Here is a 14,947-nt window from a genome sequence, read left to right on the forward strand (position 1 = left end):
ACCTAGGCAGTAAAATAACCAATGACGGACGGAGCAAGGAGGACATCAAAAGCAGACTCGCTATGGCAAAAAAGGCATTTCTGGCCAAGAGAAGTCTACTAATATCAGATACCGGCCTTAATTTGAGGAAGAAATTTCTGAGGATGTACGTCTGGAGTACAGCATTGTATGGTAGTGAAACATGGACTGTGGGAATACCGGAACAGAAGAGAATCGAAGCATTTGAGATGTGGTGCTTTAGACTAATGTTGAAAATTAGGTGGACGGATAAGGTAAGGAATGAGGAGGTTCTACGCAGAATCGGAGAGGAAAGGAATATGTGGAAAACACTGATAAGGAGAAGGGACAGGATGATAGGACATCTGCTAAGATATGAGGGAATGACTTCCATGGTACCAGAGGGAGTTGTAGAGGGCAAAATCTGTAGCGAAAGACAGAGATTGGAATACGTCAAGCAAATAATTGAGGACGTAGGTTGCAAGTGCTACTCTGAGATGAAGAGGTTAGCACAAGAAAGGAATTCGTGGCGGGCCGCATCAAACCAGTCAGTAGACTGATGACCAAAAGAAAAAAAATGCCCTAAAACTGTTAAGCAAAGCTAAGGAATAGAAGAGAAAAACTAAAATAGATTAGCAACAATACGTCGGTGACTAAACCCCAAAAACACTAATAACACATTAAAAACGTACCCTTAAAATTTTGGCCTCAAGTCAGACAACTTTAGAGATGCATCACATTTATTTGATAGAGGACAAATCTTCTCGCAAATGTCATTCTGAGTGGCCGAGCGGTTTTAGGCGCTACAGTCTGGAACGGCGCAACCGCTACGGTCGCAGGTTCGAATCCTGCCTCGGGCATGGATATGTGTGATGTCCTTAGGTTAGTTAGGTTTAAGTAGTTCTAAGTTCTAGGGGAGTGATGACCTCAGACGTTTTTTTAAGTCCCATAGTGCTCGGAGCCATTTTCTCGCAAATGGGCTCCCGCCCTTTGGTGCGGAAGTAAAACAAATTCTTGTAAAATGTGGCACACGGTGATCTCTACACAAGCACCACATATCCGAGAGTCCTGTCGTAGGGCTGTGCCCTATGCGAAAACGAATAAAGAGGACCTTATCCCACCTGCGTGGTTGGAGGGGAGTACATCACGGCTGCGTTACGGGCTTAACTAGAGGCAGCCGATTGTCTGTCATTTCCAGTCACACTGTCTCCCGTCAGGGAATGGTTCTGTACCTCAACAGTGAGGCGACAGCATGCACGGGGATGGCACACTGAACTAACTGAGGATATCGACACGCCGCCTGGGCTGCTACATCCGCCCTTTCCTTTCCCACAATACTCATGTCCCCTGATATTCAGCAGGGAGACGCCTCCTTCCCCAGGCTTTGCAGTCGCAGGAGGGCGTCCTGGATATTCCAAATAACTTTATCTACTTAGTACAGGCGTTGCAGAGATTGAAGGGCACTTAGAGAATCGGGACCGGCAAGGCTTTAAGCCGCTGCAGCAAAAGCCTAGTTGTTAGAATAGCTGATTTCGCATAACGAAGTATAAGCCTAAGGTTAAACAAAATTCTCGCAGCACTGAAGTAAAGCTGCGCTGTAATTTCGGTGGTCGCTATAGTAGACTTGTTTTTTGAAGGAAGTAATATATTAAGTGACATGGTGCAGATGTCCAGTGAGTAAAGGGTTGACTGAATGTTCAGCGTGATGACAGACAAACAGTTGTTAGTCAATGTTAACTATCCGGATATCTGAACTAAAACGGAATTCAGTTATTTTAGCAAGGGAAAGGTTATTCCCTCTAGCCATGTCTGAAATAAATTGCAGAATGTGAGAGCACTAAATGGTATTATATATGAATAAAGTAACCTATGTAGCGAACGTATACATGGTGATCGGAAATTCCCGTTTGGAACTGAAGAATAATTACGATTTATCGCTTGGCGCACACGTCCCCCGCTCCCCATCTTTTCACATGTGTACTTGTCCCAGTATTCGTTACTGCTTATGTTGCGAATTATAATAAAACACTGTACTTGGCCATCCCAGGGGCACCTCTCAGCTTGCCACTCCAAGCACCCTCTGCCTATTGTGGTACCGGTACGTCCAGTATGGAATTCTAACATTCTGTTGTTATGTGTCTTGTCAGGTTGGAAGACAAGCAATTGTTATGTTACACCGTATGGATTAAAAATCCTAGGCCTAAATCGCAAAAATATCATTATTAGTAAATAGTTTCAGCTCACTTAGGAGCCACATCCACATCTAACATACATAAAGCTGCATACAAGAGATTAACAGTAACATTATTTAATAACTGAACTTCCATTTTTCGTTATATTCCACAACAAAAGTATTATTTTGTTCAGTATGTGTCAACCACCAGATATTACACATCATCATAATCTGTCTAGCTGCATCGCCCTTAAATAAATTAAACTGAAATCTCCTGTGGGAATGTACATACTAGAAAATGTCTAAGATCGTAATAAAAATAAACGCACATCAAATTATATCTGGTAAATAGTATAAAACTAATGTGTCAACTGAAGGAAAAGGTTGTAATTGGGTTAAAAACCTTTTTTTCGACACTGGCTATTTACTATACACTGATCAGCCAGAACATTATTACCACCGACCTAGTATCTATATAAAACCATCCAGACGATAGCAGCCTCACCTGGTGACGAATGACTGCACGAGGCATGTAGTATCAGTGGGTGTGCTTTCCGTGTGTAGAATGAGAAGGGCGCGCAAGCTGAGTTTGACCGAGGGCAGATAGTGATGGACGAGGGGCTCGGCATGAGCATTTCAGAAACAGCAAGACTTATTCGAGGTGCGCTATGATGAGTATCTTCAACACACGACGAAATCAAGGTGAAACCATGTCCAGGCGTCAAGGGGTTGGTCCGCCACCCCTCGCTGCAGCTGTTGGACTTCGTAGGCTGGGCAGACCAGTAAAACAGGACAGTCAGCGAACTGTGGCAGAACTGACATCAGGGTTTAATGCTGGTCAGAGTACAAGTGTGACTGAACACACAGTGCACTGGACACTCTTAACGATGGGCCTCCGCAACCGACGATCCAGTCATGGGTCAATGTTGGCACCACAACGTCCGCATCTACGACTGAAATGGGCACGTCGCCATCGGCAGCGGACGTTAACCCAATGGCAGAGCGTTGCATGGCCTGATGAATCCAGACACTTTCTCCATCGTGCTGATGGGAGGGCGCGAATCCGTCGTCTTCCGGGGTAATAGCTCCTTGACACCACGGGAGTTACCTGTGGAAGAGTATTCCCGTCAAAGGCACATTGTAGATTATATGTTAGTACACTTAGCTTATGTCGGTAAATAGCACATCAGCGCGATGACGGAGATGTTGTACCCTCCGCCACACTTTAATTAATATGCGTGGCCTATGTCGGCCAATAGCATAAACGAACTTAACGTTGCAGACTATAGGTTAGTGCACTTGACCTATGTCGGTCAATAGAACATAGGTACGATGACGGAGATGATGTACCCTTCGCCATACTCGAATATGCATGACCTATGTCGGTCATTAGCATACATGAATTTAACAATTATGCAGCAAAGTAAAGTACATCGTAGACTATATTTCAGTGTGCTTGACCTATGTCGGTCAATAGCACGTAAGCGTGATGACGGAGACCTTGTACCCTCCATCAAACTTTATTTAATACCCTTGGCCCATGTCGGTCAATACTAGTTAAGTGTGATGACAGGGGCGTTGTACGCCTAGTTACACCCTAATTAAATTATAGATAATGAATAAGGTTTCAAATAAGTGAGATAAATAAGGTGGTCTCTGTTAGGCATGTTCGGTGGGAATACTTCACACGATGACCGTATGTGCTCAAAGTCGTAAAGGTAATCCTTAAACTTTATATACCCAACCAAATAAATTTACTACCATTTAATACAATTTGCGTATAGTTAATACACATAGGGACTTCATCTGCACAATGCTTAGTTTACTTACAATTACGGTTATCAGTTCCCAACACGTGATATACAACAGTCAGTGATATACAGCCTTGACTCTCCGTATGCGCACGCGCACGAGTTGCTATGTGCTCAGTGCAATTCCGCGAGCATCGGTCAGTGCCAACGTCGTTGCCGCTGCCAACCGACCGCATGGTGAAGAGATACCGGGGCTGGACTTCAGTTAAGCAGTTTTAATTCGACATGGTACCACGGTACTAAAGGTTTTAATTTTAATGTTGACTGTGCCTTACTTTGGGGTGTTATAGTAATTTTATACTTTTGAAGAAGGCTAGATTAATTTCCTTATTCGGTAGAATTGCCATTAACCAGTGTCATTGGCTACTCAATTCCAACATTCGACTTCATTCTGTAATTACTGAAATAAAACAACATAACGGCCATCTAGACAAGCTGCCAACACCGTAGGTTGCTGAAGTTTCAACAGGAAGTGATGCCTTACGTTGAACCACTTCGCTGCACAGCCTGTTGGTCGTAAACGTCGCGAAAACCAAAAGAAACATTGAATTACTGAACCGGATTGTCGGTAATTTCATAAATCACACCTCATTTTATGCTACCGGCATGAGTTTATTCGTAGTTCACATATAATTTATGTCATTTTCTAACCCACCGGTAGTAAAAACTTGGAAACTTTTGTCAGTGAAAAAACCTCATGGTCTTTCCGGATCAGAATATATTCTTCTCTGCCGGCGTAGGACACGTGACACCAATCGGAGTCAACCCAAGTGATAGCGATGCATTGTGTCTTGAGCATGTAATCTACAAATGATGTTCCCGGACTCTCATTGGCAATCATCTGCCTCGAGATGACTGGGTGTTTGTGTTGTCCTCATCATTTCATCATCATTCATGAATGTGGCGAGTTTGGACTGAGCAAAGGTTGAAAATTCGTACGGGCACTGATAACTGTGCAGTTGAGCGCCCCACAAGCCAAACATCATCATCATCATCTCAATGCCTAGCACAAGATTATATAATATTGTAGTTTGTTTGTCAGTGTGAGATATTGTCGATAAGCTGTGTGAGCACCATGCAGTAACAACTACGTTGTAACCACCCGTCATGCGACAAATGACCTAGAGAATTCAATGTATAAATGTACCACGTAATCCACATAAAATGTACCTTGAAAAAGAAAGTTGGTATATAAATTTGTGGCTCTTTAGTATGGCATGTTGACCTGAAGTCTGGTGTACGTGTATTTATCAATCGTCATTTTTATTTGAGGTCTTAGTACTGTGCTTCTGATGATATCTTGAATGCTGCATACCTGAAGGTTGTTTGTATTTTAGAAAACGGAGCGTTAAACGGAAAAAAAGGTTTACCTTTATAACATTTTGTTGTCTTTGGCTTTAACAGAGGACAGAAGTAGGTGGAGGAAGATCGAACATTTGAGCTGTGTATAGGATGAGTGTTATCGAAGAAATCACGTCAAAAAACAGTTTTTCTCGCTTCACGCAGGCTCCTTTTGATCTGCATTATTCCCATAGCCTGCAAGCCCACTGACTGTGTCTCTGTCATGTAAGAGTTAAATTGTTTCCTTGCCTCGGGAGTAAAACCTAGAACCAACGTAAGCTCGGTCGTGCGTTGTGATGACGTTCCCATAGACCAAGCGAGCAACTGCAGCATTACCCTGTTGATGGCTAAGACAGATAATTCGCAATAAAAAGCCGAAATAAATTGTATTTTCCGCGAGTGATGAGCTTCCTGCTCTAAAAACATGCATTTGATAGGTAACTGACACACCGAAATTGGAAATCATTCAGAATATTTAATTGAAATTCGTGATAGTATTTGGTGGATTACGAAGAATAATTCTGTGTCACTCCAGTAAGTAACACGATTATTACAGGGTGTGAAGAAATATTCTACAGCTTTGCCAAGTCTTAATCATTATTGCAGCAGGATGGAATACATAACCAAGGTCGATGTGTTTCTTGAATGGGATACCCATCCAGAAGTAAAGCCTGCACCTCAAAGACGTGTTGGAAACAGCTGACAAATTGACAGGTACCTCAAAGCCAACTGAAATATCATGAATTAGGAGCAGGGTAAATTAATTGTACGCCCTCCTTTTCATAGCTGTCATTATTTTATTTGTGCTTTAGTCTGTATGTTGTCAGAATATTTGCTCGAGAATTATCGAGGGATAAAGTTAAGAAAAGACTGCCACATTAAGTGTTCATTCTAATGAGTGGCTCAACAACAGCAAGGCTTGAAATAAAAAGAAATTTTTAAAAAAGTAGCCTGGAGAGGCGTTTACACACACAGACTCACAGAAACATTTGGAGATACGATTGCTACGGTACAGATGTGCAGACAGTTCTGAAATGAGTGGTGGCTGTCCACACGCTGATGATTCATTAAGTGAAACAACCAAGATTCTTTAATAGCGCTGTCTATCAGCAGAATAACTAAACAAATTTCTGCCATTGAAGGGATTGTTCAACAGCGTGTGAAGAGTATGAACATCTATGTTTTCCACACACAACACAATCCTATGAAAGTATAGCTAACCACAGCAATGCACCCTATCCTTACACCATTCTGTAGGCGATTTAATTTTTTCGTTGCAGACATAAGTATTTTGGAAACGACAAACAAGAATAACAGACTATCACACAATCATACACCCCAAACACCACTTCTCCCACCACTAATCTCTATAGCGAATTTCTCATAAATCATCACCCCACATACAGAACTGTAACGTAAAGTCTTTTATTTATTTATTTATTTATTTTGCCGCACTCCAAGTTAGCTTGGCAATTCCCTACGGATCCGAAGTGTCTCACTTATGAAAGTAGTGCACCATCGAAAATAACTACAATGTCCAGTGACACTCTTAGAACTAGTACCTGCGTTCTATTCTCGAGGAGGTATAGCCACTGACTTCTTGATTCCGCGTGTTCAAAACGGGACCTGACTTTCTTTACGATGGACCAGCGTGCATTTTCGGCTATCAACACTGTGGGTACAGTTTCATTGGCGAATTGTATCTCCCACGGACCTGTGCCCCTTAAAGCACTACTGTACAAAGCTCAGCCACCTCCCTCAGCATGAATGTTATAATAGTGCAGTTGACGTCACAGGCCAGCCTCATATCAACTAGAGAAGAAGCGGCGTAAGAAGCATCTTGTAATTAACGAGTGTATACAAATGTATGCAACCAACATTCGTACCCTCAGATCCCAGTTCGTTTAATTCACTGAAGCTCTTACAGCTCGCTCCATTGTTGAGAGAAATCATTTTTCAACCATCAATAGTAAACTGATCGAGACGGACTGCTCCTTCACCAATTCATTACTGTTGATTTGTAGATGAAATTTTATAAAGTAGCTCGGTATTCAAAGCAGTCGACTACAGTTATTCACATAACGATCTGTTTCATGATTGCCAAGGAACTTACGAATTAATTTCAGTATCATATGTCAAGTGAGTAATTATCAGCCAATGATACTGAAATTTTGGGCTCAAAGCAATAAGTACTCCTATTTCGGCCTCTTCATACTTCGTTACAAATGCCCCAGAATCCCACTGTCATGAAAGATTTTCTGCCAGTTTCCGTTAATTACATGGAGCCAACAGATGAAGCAAAAGAAAACATTCTGTCCTGATCAGGTTACGCGTTTGTGCCTTTGTTGTAGATCTAGTACGTCTCATTCTATAGTTGGTTAACATGCTTTGTCGTCACAGTAACAAATCACCAGAGATGATTATAGATTCATACTTAGAGTACCGGCTCGCTGTCTTAAGATATTCTGACTGGGTGCTTGCTATTACTCTGAAAACAAGGTGAACAGGTAGTGTGGTGTGTCGATTGTACTTCGTTGCACACGCCTATGATATCTGGTGATCTACAGAGGAAGGAAGCACCTTCTATGTTTATGCAAGTTATTTAAAGGAAGTAATAATGTTGTCCAATGGAAAAGTCTTACTGAGCGATGACTAATAAGGGTAGCCCCATCAAACACCGCAATGCGGGTACCACACCTCGTAGATAGACGTATTAATGAGAGAAAGGATCAACTAAACTACAAGATAAACAATTAGGATTATTATCGGAAAATAAAAACATGGGTTACCCACTGAGATAAACAACTGAACACCTAATACTTGGGTGAAGGAATTCCAATGATGAATGTTAACTTTGGTAAAGGTGGGTGGACACGATAAATGCAAAGTTATTCAAATAATCCACAAATATGACCAGTGACAGTAAGCGTGGTTGCTAAATTACAGGAAGGACACGGAAAAATAGGGCTCGTATGCCAATGAGATTGCCAAACTGAATACTGAGAGCAAAAAAGCTGTCTACAATGTGTTAAAATGGAATGACTGGCTCCCGAAGAGAGTGAATTAATGTCGTGTCCCGATAGAACTGACAAACGGAATGAAGGCTCATCTTACCAAAACTCGTGGAACAGTGCCGAAGACAGCGGCAGTAGTGGCTGGAGATTTTAAAGTCAGGTCCCTCTGTACTCAGTGCTCAAATGTAAACATCTTTCTGTGCGATTGCAAGGTTCGTCTCATCAGTCGTCCAACAACAAGTCATTACTCTTCAGACTTCTAACACGAACTCATCAACCTTCCGTGACACAGCCTGAAGTATCTTCGTGTTGGACGTTCTGTGACTCTGAGTTTTCGCCAGACAATCTTGGCAGACATTGTAAGTACTGTATAGTGAAGCTCAGGTAAAGACGTTGAACAATCGCCTCCTATTTTGGATTTTTGCTATTTGCAGCGAATAGTGCCCCAGCGTGAGAATGCAGGCAGAAAGTCTCTTCATGTCTGTGGTATAATTTTGGAACAGTGCTATGAGGTGACCATCACACAAGTATAGCCGAGAAAGTGCATCCTCTACTTGCAAAATGGAAGGACCAAACAGAACGCTTGACGCTAAAATTTAAACCGCACCTTATTTTGTCCTGTCGGTCTTGAGGTAACGAAGATTCACACAGTCGAAATATATTTAACTTGGTAAAAGGCTTGTACATATAGTGTTGTTTTCTCGACAGCAGAAAGGAGTCCTATGTCCCGCACAGAGAACATAGAATGTGTGCACATAAAAGCTGGTCTGTCTCCCTGAGGGTACAAATCAGCCCAGGACTCTTACAGTTTTGTGGTAGCCATCTCCTTTTAAGAATGTTATATTTTAGCAGCCAACTCGCAGGCTCCGTGGTGTACAGTCCCCTAAATGTACTAAAAAGAGAGAAGAGGAAAGAAGGCAATAAAAAGGGCACTAAGGGCAGTCACAGGAGGTACTGAATCTTGATTGCAAATATAATTCAATCTCAGTTCAGCGATGGACTACTTGATCAGGGTAAAAAAGTATAAAAATATTTTGAAATACGTTGCAGGACAGTTTCAAAGAAAACTGGTCACCTAACGGAAAGTCACTCCCAGTGAACCTGAATTCACTTTTTAATGAAGATTGTTGAACCTAAACAGACATTCAATGTAACGAACGTTAACGGTTATGGCTTAGGGTTTTAAGGGCTTAAACCGTAAAGTGAATCAGAAGTTTAACAAAAGGGCTAGACACTTTGGTCCACGTAAAGTCTGCATTAGGGATTTTAAAGTCCACTAGACCTGAGCAAAAACGTATTCCTATTGCAACAGCAGAGGTCCTTTCTAAGCAATCTTGTTTCCCTAGAAGGTATCTTTTAGCCGAAAAAGTTATTGTAGATAGCAAAAATGGGATTCTTGATAAGAGTGATGCTATCATCATAAAATGTGATAAGGGCAATACTGTTGTCATTGTCAGGAAAGCAGATTATGTTGACAGAATTAAGCAGTTCTTTGCAGATATTAGCAATGAAAGAATCGAGAACGATCTCACAGAGGAAGAGCAGATAAAATTAAGTGAATAACTTGAAATATATAAAGAAATGTTTCACCATTTGAAATACAAACGCTATGAGATATGAAACCACATTCCCGCCCTAAAGGTTCGTAAAGATGGTAACCCTGTGATACCAATTGTTAATGGAAAAGCGCTTCTTGTAAAGTTTCACGAAAATTTTGGACTTTTAAAAAGTTACATTTTCAAGAAGCAGTGCACAATAAAAAACAGTATGTAGTTAACTGATTTCATGAGGGATATAGCAAAAGTCACAGGTACGAAATTTGTTTCCCTTGGCATTGTCAGTTTATACCAAAATACCGCTGTGAGTGAGACAGTTGATATCATTAAAATAAATCCTTCATCTCATGCCAGGCTACCACAGAGAAAAATAATAGAATTTACTTATCTTATACCACTCGTTGTAAAGTACAGTTATTTTATGTTGAATGATTAAGTTTACGTTTAAAAAGGTGTCCTCAATTTGATAAACACTGTTTCAGGTTTTTTATCAGATCCACTTATTAACCAGATTGAGAGTAAACTCTCGAAGGAAAACGCTGAGCTAGCGAAGAAAATTTTTCATTATGTGAGGAACATCGATGATACACCTTTGTTAGTTGACGATAATGATAACGACACTGAAGAAATAGTCTCTAAAATTTAATGCTTTACTCAAGAAAATACAATTTACTTATGAGCTCAAAAATGAATGTTCCATTAAATTCATTGATTTATGATTAAATTTTTTTGAATCTAAGCATTTTTGGAATTTTTCCTTTCAGTTACTTGTTGCATGTTCAGTGCTCCACTTTCAAAAGTAGAATGCGCCAGAGAAAAGGAAATTGTATATTATATTACCAAAGTGAAGTACTACCTCTCCAGTTAAACACAAAAATATTATAATAAATTTGCAAACAAACGCACAAATAAGAAGGTAAGTAGTACTGTACTAGACTAATGTAAAAGTAAAATTGGTTAAAAGTATGGGGCTCTACCATAGTATGGTGTAATTAGTCTCAAAACTGCTCCAGTGTTTAAGAAGATCAAAGTAAATATTTCTTTCTGTACCAACTAATATTTGGACGTGTGCTATCTCAAGGTGCTGATAAAATTAGTTTTTTGTATGAGTCATAGTTATATAAAGTTTCTCTTCTGGATTGTGATGCATGTTACATTGGATAGACTGGGCATAAATTGGAGGTCTGCTTTGGTAAACATGTTGCTACTTATAGAAAGTATATAGCGGATAAGACCAACTTTGCCAATCAACTTACAGAGAGTGGACGTTGCGTTCCAGCTGTTGACTCACAAGTGAGACTGTAGCACTGTTCTGAAAAGGGCGCAGGTTGATGGACGGGATGAAGATTTTCTGCCACCACAGTTCATCTGATATTCTCCTGCTCATTGAGCAAGTGATTGTTAAAAATATCTATTTTTGGGAGTTGCTTGAGAACCACATTTTCGATGGGGGTGGGTGTCGCAATTAATAGAGTGTATGATATTTGAGCAGGTACTCCTCTACTTTATAGCACAGGTGTTTGCATAATAGATTGAGCACATTTATTACATGCTCTAGATTACTGTGTTTTTCTTGTTAGATTTACGGCAAGATGGAGTAACAAACATTTTTGATTTTGGCTACTCCTTGTAAAATTTTATATTTTAATTTTGTAAGAATTTAATGTAGAGTTGTTTTACAGTGGCTTGTCTGTCAATTACACCTGTTAATTTTCCTGAATAGATTCTTACCGATAATTGGTTGTTTCCCTGGCCCTCTACAGCCATGTTTTCCACATCCTTGTCCTTCGCTGTCTGTTTCATATTCTAAATAAAATAGCTTTTTTTTTAATTTCACATGATATCGCATTTGTATAAAACTGTGCTTATGGATTTTTAATTTATGCTTCCTTATGCAACTGTATCTTCCCTCCATTAATAGACGACACTTCTACCATTTTTAACAGATTTTTTGATTTTTGACTTACTTATGTGTATGTTTGTGTGGACAATTGTTATAATTTATTCGGTAGCTTCTAATATTAACAGTGTAAAACTATGTGCCCGACCGAGGCTCGAACTCGGGACCTTTGCCTTTCGCGGGAAAGTGCTCTACCAACTGAGCTACCGAAGCACGACTCACGCCCGGTACCCACAGCCTTACTTCTGCCAGTATCTCGTCTTCTACCTTCCAAACTTTACGGAAGTTCTTCTGTGAACCTTGCAGAACTAGCACTCCTGAAAGAAAGGATATAGCGGAGACATGGCTTAGCCACAGCCTGGGGGATGTTTCCAGAATGAGATTTTCACTCTGCAGCGGAGTGTGCGCTGATATGAAACTTCCTGGCAGATTAAAACTGTGTGTCCGACCGAGACTCGAACTGTCCCGAGTTCGAGTCTCGGTCGGGCACACAGTTTTAATCTGCCAGGAAGTTTCATATCAGCGCACACTCCGCTGCAGAGTGAAAATCTCATTCCGATTAACAGTGTATGTTGCGTCAGTAGTAATGGAGTAATGGAGTACACCTATCTCGATATTTTTAGAAAAATTGACTCCAGGTGTACTACTTGCCTGCATAGAGGGTGTTCTTCGACTAGGTGGCCAAACAGGTCTGTAAACAATAAGTACAGATCATGTTTGTATTTGTCAGGTATGCTGTTTCTTGTCAGATATGCTGCAGTCTTGTATATGCTTGTATCCTTTTTGTTTCTGTTACCTCTAACTCCGATGTTGGCTATTCTATAGTAAAAAACGACATGCAATAAATTCAGATTGTTCGCGACTGATCGCTGCATTTTTCCATTTGTATGTTTGCCAGCATAACTGAGCAATATATAATTGTGTTACTAATTTTGCAGAATTATTAGTCAAGATATTAAGTGCATAAATAAATTAGTATTTATATGAAAAACCATACTTGTAACGAAAAGGTTGTTCATATGCAGGCTATCTAGAGAAGCATAATTTACGGTAACTACTCATTTCAAAATATACAGCAACTAAGGCCTATCAGCTTATAATGGTTCTAGGATCTACTCTCCAGGGAGACCAGCGTTTTAATACATACATGACAGAGCTACAGTCATTGGACTTTCAGATTGTGGGAATAATTCATTTCAAAAGGATCCTACATGAATAGACAAATTATTTTCTGACGTTATTTCTTCAAAACGAATCATCCTGTACACGGCACAAATGTTCGAGCTACCTTCACATCCTTTACCATTCTGTTAAATCCAAAGAGAACAAAATGTCACACATTTAGCGCCCCGTTTTCCAACCCACAAACAAGACTACTCATAAATATCCAACACCCAATATGTCATCACAAGAACAGTACTAGAACATTAAATAAAAATTGATGATTGATGAATACCATTACATCAACCTGCGTATCGACAGACTAAGCAAAATCGCCACGGATTATGTACCAACGGCCTTGTTCTGATGAACTTTGTCCACAGTGGCAAGTTATGTACTTAGTGCTCCCCATGTCATATGCTGCGTGAGCAGTGGTTACGACACTGATTTATTGTAATGTGCATACTCAGTTCATCAAAAATATTTCACGCTCAAAACCAAACTTCAATATTAAATAATCTAATGCTTGCCAGTTTGAGTAAGAAACTCCATTTGTAGATCACAGACTGAAGACGTGATGCCTCGTGATTATCTCGCCTGACTGCGCCTAGTGTCAGGCGTCCAGAGGCAGTCGAACAGAAACTGTTTGTTCCGGCGTATCGGCAAACGCCTGCACGAAAATGAAGAATACAAGAGCAGAAAAGACTGTGAGACGACGTCAGCCACTAGACTGCTGACTAGGTCCTAACCACGGGAGGAGTGGCCTCTGCAAGAAGAGAATATAAGCGCCGCTCCTGCCAGCATCGGCCGCACAGTACTAGATGGCGCAGGACTAGACCGGTACTAGCAGAGCACTACGATAGCAGATATTAGTGATCCATATCCATTGCCCGTATGGACATAGCATATACAGAAAGACACTGACTACTTGCATGTCACCCACCGCTTGCGACACGTTCTTGTAATACAATGTTAAGTATAGTTAACCTTCTTTATTGTAATAAGAACTATTAATCTGATTTGCTTGAATTGTATAGATACGTCAGAAAGCAGCGCCCTTTAAGCACCCTATAAGAGACGAATGGGCAGGATCCCACGCTGTTCTGATGAGGACAGGCCGCCTTGAGACTTTTCACGGGAACGTTTCCCAAGTTTTTACTATTATTGGAGTCTTCGAAAATATAGTAAATTGTCTCTGAGCTTCCGACAGATATCAGTATGTTAGCAGGCAACGAAGTACGATTTATTAAATTATGGAAAAATCTGATGCAGTAGCTCAACCATTCTTTTGAAATGTGTGACGTTTAGAACAAGCAGATTGGACGGCGGTGTAGCTCAATGGAAGGCAACACCTCCCGTAGAAAGTTCCGCATTCTACAATGTTGACGTTTTTTCTAGATGTTCATTCAGCGATTTTATTACAAAATCAAGCCGGATGTAGTCACTGGGTTCCAAAGGAAGCTGGTTAATGGCGATTCGACCGAACAAAAAAAAAAGTGAGTACTGAACAAGTTGCAATCCTCTTTAGGGAGTCAGTCTCATACAATGTGGCGCACCTGCATTGCGATCAAATATTTTATGTGTCTACGAAAAGTGGAAATTGATGGTCTGGCGGGTTGATGCTATTTTGATGTACCAAATGGGTAGGTTCTATTACCAACTCAGGAAATGGTTTGTAATAGGCACTAACAAATCTTATTCGCCTCTGGCTCCGCGAAGTGGAGGGCGTACGACTGTAACGCGGTTCCAGTTTCACGTCTAACGTGGTTTCCCTTCGCCAACGACTGGACGTTACATTGGGGCACGACAGAGGCGGAAGTGGCGCAATGTAGGTAGCCTGGTACCACTAACCTTCTTTACATTAGTAATTTTATTTAACGCAATGAACCAATAGCCACGTTAAATCACAGAGCATTTATTTCGTCTTTTATTTGAGGTGGAGATGAAAATATCTGTTCTGAACTAAGATAAGAGCTCGAACCGTCCCATTCGCT

Source organism: Schistocerca americana, chromosome 3 (genome assembly GCF_021461395.2).
Source record: "Schistocerca americana isolate TAMUIC-IGC-003095 chromosome 3, iqSchAmer2.1, whole genome shotgun sequence".
Taxonomy (NCBI): Eukaryota; Metazoa; Arthropoda; class Insecta; order Orthoptera; family Acrididae; genus Schistocerca; species Schistocerca americana.